Source organism: Physella acuta, unplaced genomic scaffold (genome assembly GCF_028476545.2).
Source record: "Physella acuta isolate Inbredline_101_S28 unplaced genomic scaffold, ASM2847654v3 ptg001379l, whole genome shotgun sequence".
NCBI classification, from domain to species: Eukaryota; Metazoa; Mollusca; class Gastropoda; family Physidae; genus Physella; species Physella acuta.
In genome coordinates, this window is record NW_026732894.1 from 281269 (window position 1) to 295017 (window position 13749).

General features: G+C 36.8%; 1 protein-coding gene across 1 annotated transcript in view; it reads right to left on the reverse strand.

Annotated features, from left to right (window-relative positions):
- Positions 1 to 12131, reverse strand: part of LOC131927174 (ATP-binding cassette sub-family C member 5-like) — a 96705-nt gene extending 84574 nt beyond the window's left edge. Inside the window, exon 1 of the mRNA XM_059282894.1 lies at positions 12023 to 12131. The gene's annotated coding sequence lies outside the window, so the exon portion shown is untranslated. The remainder of the gene's footprint in view (positions 1 to 12022) is intronic.
- Positions 12132 to 13749: the final 1618 nt, after the last annotated feature.

Consider the following 13749-nt stretch of genomic DNA (forward strand, 5'->3'; position numbering starts at 1 on the left):
GACAGGGCACCATAGGCTATACATATCGTTTGATGTTATAGAGCTGGGTTTAGAGTCTGTACTACAAACAATTATTCAATTTAAGTATGTCTAGGGTCAAGCTCATCAACACTTTTTACACGACTGGCTTAAGAAAATAGCTGGACAAAGTATTTTGCCCTCACAAAACACACACACACAAACAAAACCGGAGAGCGTGAGCAGGAGCAACTGCTGTGAAGTCAAACGGCAATAAAATGCAAGAATGTCAAGGACACGGCAATACGGTTAATGGCCTCTTGACGGGGATCACGTGATAGGTATTGCTGAGGCCAGAAGATCAGAAAACGGTAAGAGTGCTGATGTACTCGGTATATGCACGGAGGCAAAAAGTGTCCATACCAACGTATTCGGAAAGCTCATATATATATATATATATATATATATATATATATAGATATATATATATATATATATATATATATATATATATATATATATATATATATATATAATTTAATTTAATTACCCCAGCTTAATATTAACCCAAATTATTTAAACTCATAACCCGATCCTACACAGAATAAGAACTTGTATTTGTATGGTATTTTGTGTGTGTTTAAACATACTGCAGGCGACTTAGTCAGGCGTATCAAGAGCACCAGGTATAACCGTGCGTAAAACCCCATGGATTTTATTTATTGCAGATGAATATTAAACAGGTCGTTATAATAATTAACATACATTATTCTGTACCCTGTGGCTGGTCATTGAGATGCATCAGGGACTGTACTAAATACCACCGGCTTGGCTAGTGCTGTACCGGCTTATCTGAAACAGCTTGATGGTTGAAATAGGCCCTCGTCGTAGACTTATGCAGACGTTAGACTTGTATTGGTTACGTAAGTGATGTGCCGGCTTATGTGGACATTATAGCCTTGTACTAAGTGATGTCCCGGCTTATGTAGACTTTAGCCTTGTACTAAGTGATGTGCCGGCTTATGTAGACTTTAGCCTTGTACTAAGTGATGTCCCGGCTTATGTAGACTTTAGCCTTGTACTAAGTGATGTGCCGGCTTATGTAGACTTTAGCCTTGTACTAAGTGATGTCCCGGCTTATGTAGACTTTAGCCTTGTACTAAGTGATGTCCCGGCTTATGTAGACTTTAGCCTTGTACTAAGTGATGTCCCGGCTTATGTAGACTTTAGCCTTGTACTAAGTGATGTCCCGGCTTATGTAGACTTTAGCCTTGTACTAAGTGATGTCCCGGCTTATGTAGACTTTAGCCTTGTACTAAGTGATGTGCCGGCTTATGTAGACTTTAGCCTTGTACTAAGTGATGTCCCGGCTTATGTAGACTTAAGCCTTGTACTAAGTGATGTGCCGGCTTATGCGGACTTGTACTAAGTGATGTCCCGGCTTATGCGGACTTGTACTAAGTGATGTGCCGACTTACGTGGACATTAGCGGTGCACTAAGTAAGTGTTGTGCCGGCTTATGTAGACATTAGCATAGTACAAAGCAAGTGCAGTGCCGGCTGATCTGTATGTACACGGAACCGGGTTATCTACGCTAACGGCGTCTTATCTGTAATATAATAAGCGTACAAGAAATATGGCGACCTTGAAGTACGAGAGTGACGGTTTTTTTTTTTTTTTTTTTTTTTTTTTTTTTTTTTTTTTTTTTTTTTTTTTTTTTTTTTTTGTGGTTGGTCGAGCCACGGCAAATGAGTCTTGATGTAAGGTTAGGTGTTTGATGACTTCATGTAGTATAAACACACGACTTCGACTTGAGTCAATGTAAGCATCTACAAGAAGCAAGTTATTATATATTGGGTACGTATTGTTCACGCATGGTTAAGTTTTGTATCTTGTTTATTTTTAAAACATCAATTTAAGAAAAAATAAAGTTACGTAATTCAAAGTTATAAAGATTGTTACAGAAAATAACCCAGTTGACCTATTTTTTAAGCTTCATTTTTTTTTCCTTCACTACTGTTACAGTGCATAAGTAAATAAACGCCTAGCATTTTGGGGGCAAACCTTGGCCCAATTTGGGCAGGACTTGGACTATGTAGGTTACCAAACACCATAGCCATTTATTAAATTCGGTGGTAGTCCACAAACACACCGTGCTGCTGCTAATAAATGCGCGTGTTATGGTTGGCCATGTTTTGATAAATGTGTTAGGAGTAGATTCAAACTCAGCTCTGTTTACGAAAGCTGAAGTTTGACTAATGTGTTAAGAGTAGATTCAAACAGTCCTGTTTTAGATTCAAACAGTCCTACTTATGAAAGCTGAAGTAGTAAAGACTGTGAGGAGACATTTTTTTTAAAAGCTTGAACAAGATGGCATTGATTAGACACGAGACGTGGGGTGGAGGAGCTAATGTGTGAGGGATGGGCTGTGAAATTAGGGTAGGGGGTAAAATGGAGGGTGTGAGGGTGTGTGGAAAATGTGGTGTTTGGAGGGAAGGTTAGAGGAACTGGGGTGGGGATGATGGGGTTGGGAAAGAAGATAGATATAAAGTTAGGGCGTGAGGGATAGTGGAAGAGGTAGAGAAAGTAGGGGTGGGAGGAGTGGTAGAATAAAGGGATAAGAGTGATGGTGGAGTAAGTGAGAATTGTAAGGAGGGTAGAGGTTGTGGATGTTGGAGTAGATGATGTGGATATGGGGTGGGTGTAAGGAGGAAGGGGTGTTGGGAGGGGTGGAGATAGTCGGTATGAGGGAGCAGTAAAGGGGTGGGAAGGAGAGGAAAGAGGGGGGAATAAGAAGGCGGGGTAGTGGTTGTGGATGTGGAGTAGGTGATGTGGGCATGGGGGGGGGATGTATAGAGGACGTAGGATGTGGGGAAGGGTAGAGAAAAAATAGGAAGGAGGAGTATAAGTATGAGGGGTATGAGGGAGAGGTGGAGGAAGAATGGGAAGGAGAGGTAGAAAAAGTAATAAGAGGGAGGGCTCTGAAGGAGGTTTAAGAGGAAGAAATGGGAAGCAGGATTAGAATCTTAAACAATGCACAAGTACTCGTGTACTTTATGAAGTATACATCTGTAGCCAATGAAATACAGCACATGTGTATCAACATAAAAATACTATAAAATAGCGTTCATTTGACTTATACCAAAATACATTCATAAAATGTTATGGATAGTTGGGAGGGGTGGTGGGGTGGGGGATGTCAAAGATAGTATTTTGGGTAACAACAATTTGGGTTAACAACAATTAAACGAGTAGACTTATATTTGCAATGTTCTATTGCTAGATAAAAGCCATACAGTTCTACAAATTTAAATAATGTATTCCATGGTAAGTTGCCATCTGTATTGCAATACATATCTCTTAATTCTATTTGAATAATATATTTCCCAGAAAATTGTTGTGACTACGATATCCCACAAAAGTAAACTACACAGACTATCTGTGTGTAAGTCAACCTAAAATTGATTCCTCTTTAAGAAAAATAATTTTTACATTATGTCTCAATCAATAATTGGCTAGTCTGACGTTGAAAGATACCTTATATGGCATGCCATTGTTTACCATAGATCTACCCGCTGCGCTTCATTACCCAAGAATTACATCAATGGGACGTATCCATTAGTGCACGGTAGCTTCAATCAAGCATGACCGATACCCCCGGAACATCTCTACCCACCCCCTATCGCGGTAGGGTCGAGTTACAACAGACAAACAGAGTCAACATCTCGAATTAATAATAACTGAAAAACTGTAAGTTTAATGGATACACGTCAGTTAAGTGGCGATACAGTTACGTGACTTAAGTGGTGATACAGTTACGTGCCTTAAGTGGTGATACAGTTACGTACGTTAAGTGGTGACAAAGCAATGTGCGTTAATTAAGTGGTGACACAGCTTCGAGCGTTAAGTAGTGACACAGCTACGTGAGTTAAGTGGTGACACAGCTACGTGCTTTAATTCATTGGTGACACAGCTACGTGTGTTAAGTGGCGACACAGCTACGTGCGTTAATTAAGTGGTGACACCGCTACGTGCGTTAATTAAGTGGTGACACCGCTACGTGCGTTAAGTGGTGACACAGCTACGAGCGTTAATTAAGTGGCGACACAGCTACGTGCGTTAAGTGGTGATACAGTTACTTGCGTTATTTGATGACACAGCTACGTGTGTTTAGTCGTGACACATCAACGTGCGTTAATAAAGTGGTGACACATCAACGTGCGTTAATAAAGTGGTGACACATAAACGTGCGTTAATAAAGTGGTGACACAGCAATGTGCGTTACATGGTGACACAAGGTTAAGTTGGTGGCGTCAGTAGACTTTGTTCTTGTCATTGTGTGTTAAGACGACACTTCAGCTTTATCTGACCGTCATCATGCTTGTGTCTTACAGTCATGCTTTTGTCTGAACAGTCATACTTTTGCCTATACAACTATTCTTGTTTTTACACTTATGTTTTTGTCGAACCGTGATGATTAAGTCTAAGATCGAGCCCTTTTAAATAACAAAACTCGTGGGGAAGGGGCTTGTTTGAGAATAAATGTATATAAATAAAAATAAATAAATAAATATATATATATATATATATATATATATATATATATATATATATATATATATATATATATATATATATATATATATATTTATATATATTTATTTGTATTATAACGTAGGTGGTGGTATAGCAATGTTGTAGCACACTGCCAACTACCTATATTATCAATGTACGCTAAAGTTTTGCTATTAAACATAGTGGGATAATCAAGCGCACTACACTATATTATTCATTTGATCTATTAACTTATTTGATCTATTAACTTAAATAAAAGTGACGCTTTGTATTTTGGTTTTATTCTTAATGTGACTAACATTATTTTTCCCCGTCGATTATTTGTTAAGTTACATATAAATGTTACATATCATTACTTTGCAACGGGTACTAATCGTCCTTTTTTTAAACACAATAAGTGCGTGATCCCTGTCGAATAAAGTTTTTTACATCTCTAGAAGTCCAACAAAAAAAAAAGTCCCACTGGAATGCGGAAGACGTCAAGAGATCCCAGCCCTATATAGAAGTATCAACCCTGCAAATAATCTTTGAAGGGGAGGCAACAACTGGAGTAATAAAATACACACAAAAAAAATCGAAATTTGCGTCAACACTAGCGCAAGAATCTGTTTTCTAAAACCCACTTGACTCCAAGTCGTGCGTCACTTGGTCAATTTCGACGCCACCTATAATATAACAATGGACAATAATTTCCTGTTTTTTTTTCTCCTTCTGAAACGTTTAACAACTGAATAAAAAAACACTGGCAGATAACACAAGAATACCATTACGTCGGCTTGTTACATAACGTTAGAGCTTATCGCAGCCACTACATAACCTTATTCGACTTTTAGCACACGTCATGAAATGGCGGTAAGATATCACGCGTGTATTGTGTAAGCAATAAAAAAAAACTCCAACACAATGTCGATTATAGGTCAACAAGTATCCTATATTTTAGAGCTTTGTTAAATTATAGCTTCCGTTCCTGACGTACTGGATTCGGCTTCAAGCAAGAATACACTTGATGTGTTAAAGAGCTAATATACATGTAGGACGACTCTGAGTTCACTCAGCTCTGATGAATACCCGACTTACATTTAATTAAGAAAAGTAAAAGCTGCTCGGCATACTGCTGACCACATTGTATAGGCCGAGGTCACAGAAACAGTTGATCTCTGACCCTACGGAGTACCAGGTTTGAAAGGATAACTTTTCTGTACACATACACGCTCACACGAACAGTCATTCATATAAACACAGCGGTATACGGTATGCATTTATTTTGTATATGCCTGTGTATCTGTCTGTGTATGTGCGTCCATGTGTGTGCGTGCGTGTTTTTTTTTAGATTGTGTGTGTATGCATGGCCACATATATCTCCATCAGCCTGTGTGTGTGTGTGTCTGTGTGTGCATGTCCACTTATAGCCCCATCTTCCTCAATATCAAAACACCCAAGTAGATCAAATCATTGCAGCACACGTCAAGTGCACTTATATTAAACTCATACGTGTGTGCAGTTTTTACTGCACGCACACGCACACATAAACACACCACACATCCCAAGCACTCGAGTGGAGTACGGTTATGTAGCATATGGTGCGTTAATCTAGTACAGATTAGGTGAGTTAATCTAGTAGAGATTAACTACCTCCTCTGGGATTTTCCCATATTATCATTCGACTGTATTTATGTGAGGTTTTTACAATATTAACATTTGAACTTGTTTTATGGGAATTTTTTCCAATCTGAACTTGTTTTATGAGAGGTTTTTCCAATATAGGCCTACCCATTTCAATTTGTTTAGTGAAATTTTACCCCGTTACCATTTGAATCAGTTTCCATGTTTCTGCAAACCGAATTACATTCAGAATCAGCGCAAGAGTCAGGGAAGATATTTCTTCACAGAGTCAATGAGTCATACATGCTAGAGTCAGACCAAGAGTCGTGCAGACGCAAAAGGTGAGAAAATGAGATGTGCAAACACGACAAAATAAAAGGGAGGGAGAGATTTTAGGGGGTGATAAGGGAGGGGGGGAGGCGAAAACAACTATAGAAGCATTGAAGTAAAAGTGAAGTGGAGTTAACCTGTTTCTGTGACCTCGGCATGTTAAGGGATAGTGTAGTCAGTTCTACACCCAGCCGCCTTCACTTTCCCTAACGTGAGTCAGATACCCATCAGAGCTGGGTGGACTCATGGACGTTCTATTACCTTGAACTCGAGGCACTCGGTTGCAGTGTAGCGAAAGTAGCATTAAGCCTGATATATTTATTAACCCAAGTTCAATGCATCCGACATTAATAATAACGATTGGTTGACTTGCTGTAACATGTGTGGTATGTTTTCAAAATACAAACGACAAACAGCAATAAAAATTGAGTTATTTTTTTTTAAACATCTGTTTTCATTGTTCTATTTATAGCAAGAAGGATGTATGTATATGTATATGTTTGAATGTTCGATGCGTACTAAAAAAATATAAAGCATTTCGCTAACTGGACATTCAGATCTTTATTACTATAGTCCACTTCGTTCTTTTAAAATCTCTCCGTAGGCAAGTAACGGGGGGGGGGGGGGGGGGGGACGACAATGTCCACCGGCCCCCTCCCCTAGGACGAAACAGAAAAAATATATAATTTATAAAGAAAATATTTAGGCCGACTAGAAACAGTGTCTCCTCCACCCGGTACATAATTTAAGAGTAACACTAACACAATAGGAAGATTTAAATCGCGGCCCTCCCTCCTGGGCTTGACTAAAAAAATCGGAAAAAAAAAAACAGCTGTGCATAATATCAACTAGGCTCTCAAGGTAGCTTTATTTTCTTTACTGTCCTTCCTTTGCATCAATTACATGTTGTTTTCAATTTATATTGCAAAGTATGGTGTAACGCATTAAGGCAAGTTTAACTTTTTCAACTGTTTAGGGCTTTCCAGGCCTCAAAATAAAATAAAAAATCAATCTTTACAAATGTAAGTCATAACTATAAAATTTAAATGGGTGTGGATTGATTAAAGGTTCAAATATAGATATACACTGATGATTACTGAACTTATATAAACATAGTAGAACTTTTATGAGTACAATATGAGAACCTTGAAATATAGTCAGTGTCTGCATTTAAATGGGGACCTTATAATGTCGGTATCTGTTGGTTTAGTTTGAGGATCCTCCATTTTATGCGACGATTTTTATATAATTTCCTAATAGCATGCTAACCTTGAGAAAAGCGTGACTGCCTCCACTAACTAGTTTAGGAACTCGGTGCCGTTCGCCCAATAGCTTTATAACCTTGATACAACGTAGAAGCCTCTGAATAGCATAACAACCTCTGTACAGCATGGACGGAAGCCTCCGTATAGTGCGATAACCTTGCTAGAAATCTATATGTAACGCGGTAACAGCTTACACGTTACACATCACAGACTTCACACGTTGCAAGTTTAAGCACATTCCCACTCGCTTCTTACCCTCGCTTTTTTTATGCTGGACCTTCCTTTCATCCAACTTATTTATGGTCTGGTTAGCGTAAAGGTTAAAAACTACCGACACGACACAAATAGAATGAAAAAGCTGATTGATTCGTACAGCTTTTTCGGCTGAGTTTAAAAATAGATTTATGGCGATCTATTTATATCAGGGTTGGGTGTCACACAAGTTTTATTGATGAGTGATGGTCGTAGAGGAAGAAGACTGAAATGAGAATATGGCTGCTTTACACATTCTTAACATAAAAAGTTGTTTCCATACGCCTGTGTCTATGTCTATGTGTATGTGTATGTCTATGTGTATGTGTATGTCTATGTGTATGTGTATGTGTATGTGTATGTGTATGTGTATGTGTATGTGTATGTGTATGTGTATGTGTATGTGTATGTGTATGTGTATGTGTATGTGTATGTGTATGTGTATGTGTATGTGTATGTGTATGTGTATGTCTATGCCTATGTCTATGTCTATGTCTATTTCTAAGTCTATGTCTATGCCTAACTATATAGTAATATACATGTATAATTATTTGTGTATGTATATGTTACACCAAATCCAAAAGCATGAAAAAGATTCCATGAATGTTCATTCAAACAACAACGCAAACTTCTACAACCACATACATTCCAACTGCTCAAAATACGTACACTTACAAAATACAAAAAAAAGATCCTTTGTACTTTCGTGTACAACCTAAGGCAGGTTAACACATGGGGCTACACGGAAACATCGTTGATAACAAATATTAACATAAACCTAGTCTTAATCCTAGATATCGTTATAGCCACAACCTTACAACTATTTACCAAATCATATTCATAACTATAGTTTACTCAGACGTATGCAACGTTTACCCTTGCGATATGTATATTATGCATGTGCGACATGTATACATTTCTAGAGAAAAAAAAACTGGCAGCTAGTTAGCAGGATATACATGTTCCGTGGGAAAAATGTTTGCATATAGCATCGACTCATTGCGGTTTTTTTTTCTCCAGATATGTCGCAAGTGTAACCGCAGTGTTAGGGTAACTGGAAATGTCCTTACACAGACTGTACATGCACACTGTACCACTCTACCCCCCACCCAACACACTCACCTTCACTCTCGTACGGTCATCAAAATTTTATTCTAATACGATAGTAACAATAGTAACATTATGATACTTTTTTTTTAGCAAAACATTATATAAGCAAAAAACGCTATACAAAGTTAACTAAAGTTAATAATTGATATATGGGCAAAGCTTTTTCTACAACTACGTCTGTTAACTGAGTCGTTACAGCTTTCCGAATAGATTTCATTTATTTTTTTAAATAATTCGCTCGTTTTTTTCTTTATAAAAATCGAGCTTGGTTTAACTTTCAATTTAATAATGGTAAAATCCCTTCAGAAAAAAAAAACTGCATAAATTATTAAAATTAAAACATTTAAATCGGAAACGACATGACTGAATTATTATAACGTTCCTCGTACTTTTAATTTCATGTTTGTTTTTTTTTTTTAATTATTCAAATTTTAGTTTTTTACAATTTTCGACTTAAATAAATCGAGATTGATTTCCTTTCGATTTAACAATGCTAAAATCCCTACGGAGGAAAACTGCAAAAATTATTAAAACATTTAAAACGGGAACGACATGTTTGGACTCCTTATCCAACGGCGGCCGTAACTAAACAAACAGAGATCTTTAAGGACCAAGGTTTAGACTAGAGTACTTGTGAACTGGATCAGTAGTCTACAAGCCTGGCTGTCGCCTTTGTTTTATCAATCATAAAAAAAATATAACCATTACAAAAAATATAACTGATAGAAGTTTACTGAATTTAAAAAAATAACACGAGATTTTTTTATCTTCTTTTTTTTTAGTCTAGCAAGAAAAAAACAACAACACCGGTTTATTGTTTGTTGTTATTCTTGCTTTCAGTTGAAATTTTATATATATATATATATATATATATATATATATATATATATATATATATATATATATATATATATATGTGTGTGTGTGTGTGTGTATATCTTTAAAACTTTAAGGGTATAAGCGCTTTTACTCACCTTCTCCCACCCCTACATCTCTGACTAAGTCCATGCCTCTAAAGAGCGGAATATGTAGGACCTATTCGTGTATGCGTGATGGCAATGATGAAAAAGTTGAAAGAGTATCACCTAAACTCTCCCTGCCCTCCATGCCGACACATATTTTTACATATTTAAAGTGCGTACTCGGGCGTATCGTGATAAAAATTGTTAATTTATGCTGTTGTGTTAAGGTCATGCTTACATGATAAAGTATGATATGTTTGTATTCAAATCGCCCCTGGACTCTTGTCTAAAAGTCACTAGCGTACGGCTGTTGTAAAAGTACAAGTTCAAAATTATACATATCAAAACCGAAAGTGATTGGCTTAACACAACCCTGGTTTTATAGACGGACTGGATGTCAAGTGGGCAGTCAGCAGCGTAGCTAAACATTGCGCTAAGCGGGGTTTTGCTGAACATTATATATATATATATATATATATATATATATATATATATATATATATATATATATATATATATATATATATATATGTTTAACAGGCTCCTTCTAAACACTTGTAAATGTGCCTTCATTGTCGTTCTATGGTCTAACCTTAACGCTAGTACTGAAACTAATCCACAACAAAAGCGCTAATCAAACAGGTCTAAGTACAACATACACTACAACACAAGGGCACCCTCATGTCTGAAGTAAATGTGCCTAACACTTTAATTGGTAAATTACATGTTCCTGTTGTTCCTGGGGAACTGTATTATAGGCCTACTCCTCTCTGGATACTAGAGTTTCTAGGACTACTATAGGCGTATTCAAGTTATGCATACTCCACTTTAAGGCTACTCGAAAAAGATATAAACAGTAAACACATCTGTTTAGCGCTGAGTGTGTTTACATTTTATTTCAGTTAGACAACTCTGTTGATACAGTCACTGAAGTTAGATTTTGTTGAGATGGTTTCTATGCATGACTTACTTACCCCTTCGCCCTTCACACACTCATTCGTTACTATTAGTGAATTATTATTTATACGAATCCCACACTTCACCCCTCCCCTCCTTCACTTTTCTCAAATGCTTAAAACCTCGCAACAATTAAAACTTTAATCCTACAAAGCAATAAGTCAACTAAATTTATCTATTTATATCGATACTAATACAAATTATATAGATTTAATTACTTAGTTCAACGTTTTTGATATATGCATAATAGATATAATCTAGATTCTACCATCATTTACGGATACAAATAAATCTAGAAATCTAGAAATCTAGATAGATCTACATTTTCTTTATTTTAAGTCATGGGCTTGTATACAATACACTTGTAATGGGGTATAATAAAAATAATCTAGATCCCGAGGCATATCTAGATCTAGAAACTAGATCTAATTAATATTAATTAATTAGGACTATAATTATTATTATATGCAATCTAATAGGCCAGTTTTATGCTATTATTAAAAAACATAATGTCAAATAGATTTTTATTTTTTTAAAAATGAAAGTAAATCTAGTCTAGATCTAGATCTAGATTCTAGATCTAGATCTATATGATTCTAGACTTGACCCTAGCCCTAGGCCATAGACTAGTCTAGACTAAGGTCAACCCAACTAACTAACGCGATAAAATAATTTAGAAATAGAATCTAGATCTAGATCTAGAGTCTAGATCTAGATATCTAGATCTAATTAACGTTTTTAAAAAAAAATATTTTTAAAAAATAGTCTAGGATAGGAGTAAAACCGAGTTTCAAAACTATTTTAAGTTCTCGTGAACTTTAAAAATGAGGATCTAGAATCCCGGTCTAGATCTAGAGATCTAGATTTAGACTCTACTACTAGACTCTAGAAATTAGCAGACGACACACGGTTTGAAAAGACACATGTCTGCGGGTTATTTTTAACAGCATGTTACATTACTAAATCTAAATTCTATGAGGCGTCTAAATAATCGAAACACGTCTGGCTTACCTCTAGTTATAAATCCGAGCCTAAAATGAAAATTTTCCACACTAAACAAGCGTACAGAAACATTTTTATCAGTAACCGTAAAATTAGCGACACTGAACCAAAAGTACTGAAAACATCACATGACCTTTACCTTTCATGTGTGTGTGTGTATGTGTGTGATGCTAGGCGGCTCAGCGATTTAAAAGTACGGAAGCCGAATTGATCACGTTTTATAATTGCAGTATTTGTTGTTGAGAAAAGCGCTCCAAAATAGTAATTGTATAGGCAACTTGGAAAACGTATTTTAATATGAGCTGTATTAAATCATCTCATCATCTTTTCCCGTTCGTGTTCAAGACACACGGAGCAGATAAAGTAGAGTTCACCTGTTTCATCGACAAAGGCATACATGGAGATCATGTAGTCAGCACTATGCCCCGCCACCTAGGTTTCCCTGACGTGAGTCAGGCACCCATCAGAGCAGAGTTTCTTCCAGGCATCTCTTCAGGGGGGGGGGGAGGAGTTTATATAGAAAACATACTTTTACCAGTGTCCGCCCCGGTTCCCCCCCCCCCGGATGATGTTGACCGCCCCCCCCCCCCCGAAAATATCAAGTGCCCCCCCCCCCCCGGAGAAAATAGTCTGGAAGAAACACTGCATCAGAGCGGGATGTAGGCCTACTCAGGGGCTAGTGATTATTGCAGACTTACTTTTTTCCGGGGGGGGGGGAGAGACTTAGAATTTCCGGGGGGGGGGGGGGCAAATTAAATTTTACGGAGGGGGGGCGGATATACTGGTAAAAGTATATATTTTCTACATAAATTCCATTTCTTTCGGTGGGCGGTAGACGTTCTTTGGGAGGAGGGGGGGGGGGGCGGAAGAAACTCTGTCAGGGACATCCTACAGACTCGAGCCCGGGATCCGAACTCGTGACTTTCAGGTCAGCAGTCGCGAGCAGTACTAAATTAAAATAGTCCTACTTTTGAAAATGTTACATAAAAATATTTTTGTGGTTTCAGTTTTATTTATTTATTTTATAATAAATACTTCAGTATACATGTTTGAAAAATATATAATATGACTATTTAGTATACCATACTTATAGTCCGTGGGCGAGTGTCCTCTTGTACTCTAGCTTTAAAGAATATTTCTTTTAAAGAGGGGGGTCGAAAAATAAAACGTTTGCACTTTACGCTGAATCATTAATGGAATATCGTGGCTAGAAACAATCCGTGGTATCGAATACGGCAAAATTTTGTGTGCGGATTCGTCCTTTAGCCTTGAGAGAATGTCATGATAAATTTGCAGTCAGCGGTTCAGTACAGAAAGGCGAGAAGCCCCTCTCCGCCCCAGTTTTTTTTAAATGGAAGGGCCAATTACTAACCCGTTTGTGCCAGATTTGGCGAGTTTGTGTAGTGGTGTATTAATAATGTATGCACCGAGTATTACGTTCTGTCTAGACCAAGCATAGAGAATAATATAAATTATAATAAAGGATGCTGATGGATGGCAGGAAAACAAAAAGCCAATTAACGACGAGATTTTCAAACTAAGTGGTTTTAATAATTCAAAAAAATAGTAATAACGTTCTTTTGCATATTATAATGATCTATTTTTTTAAAAATTGCTTTAAGTCTCGCTATTTATGAATATATATATATATATATATATATATATATATATATATGTATATATATATATATGTATATATATATATATATATATATATATATATATATATATATATA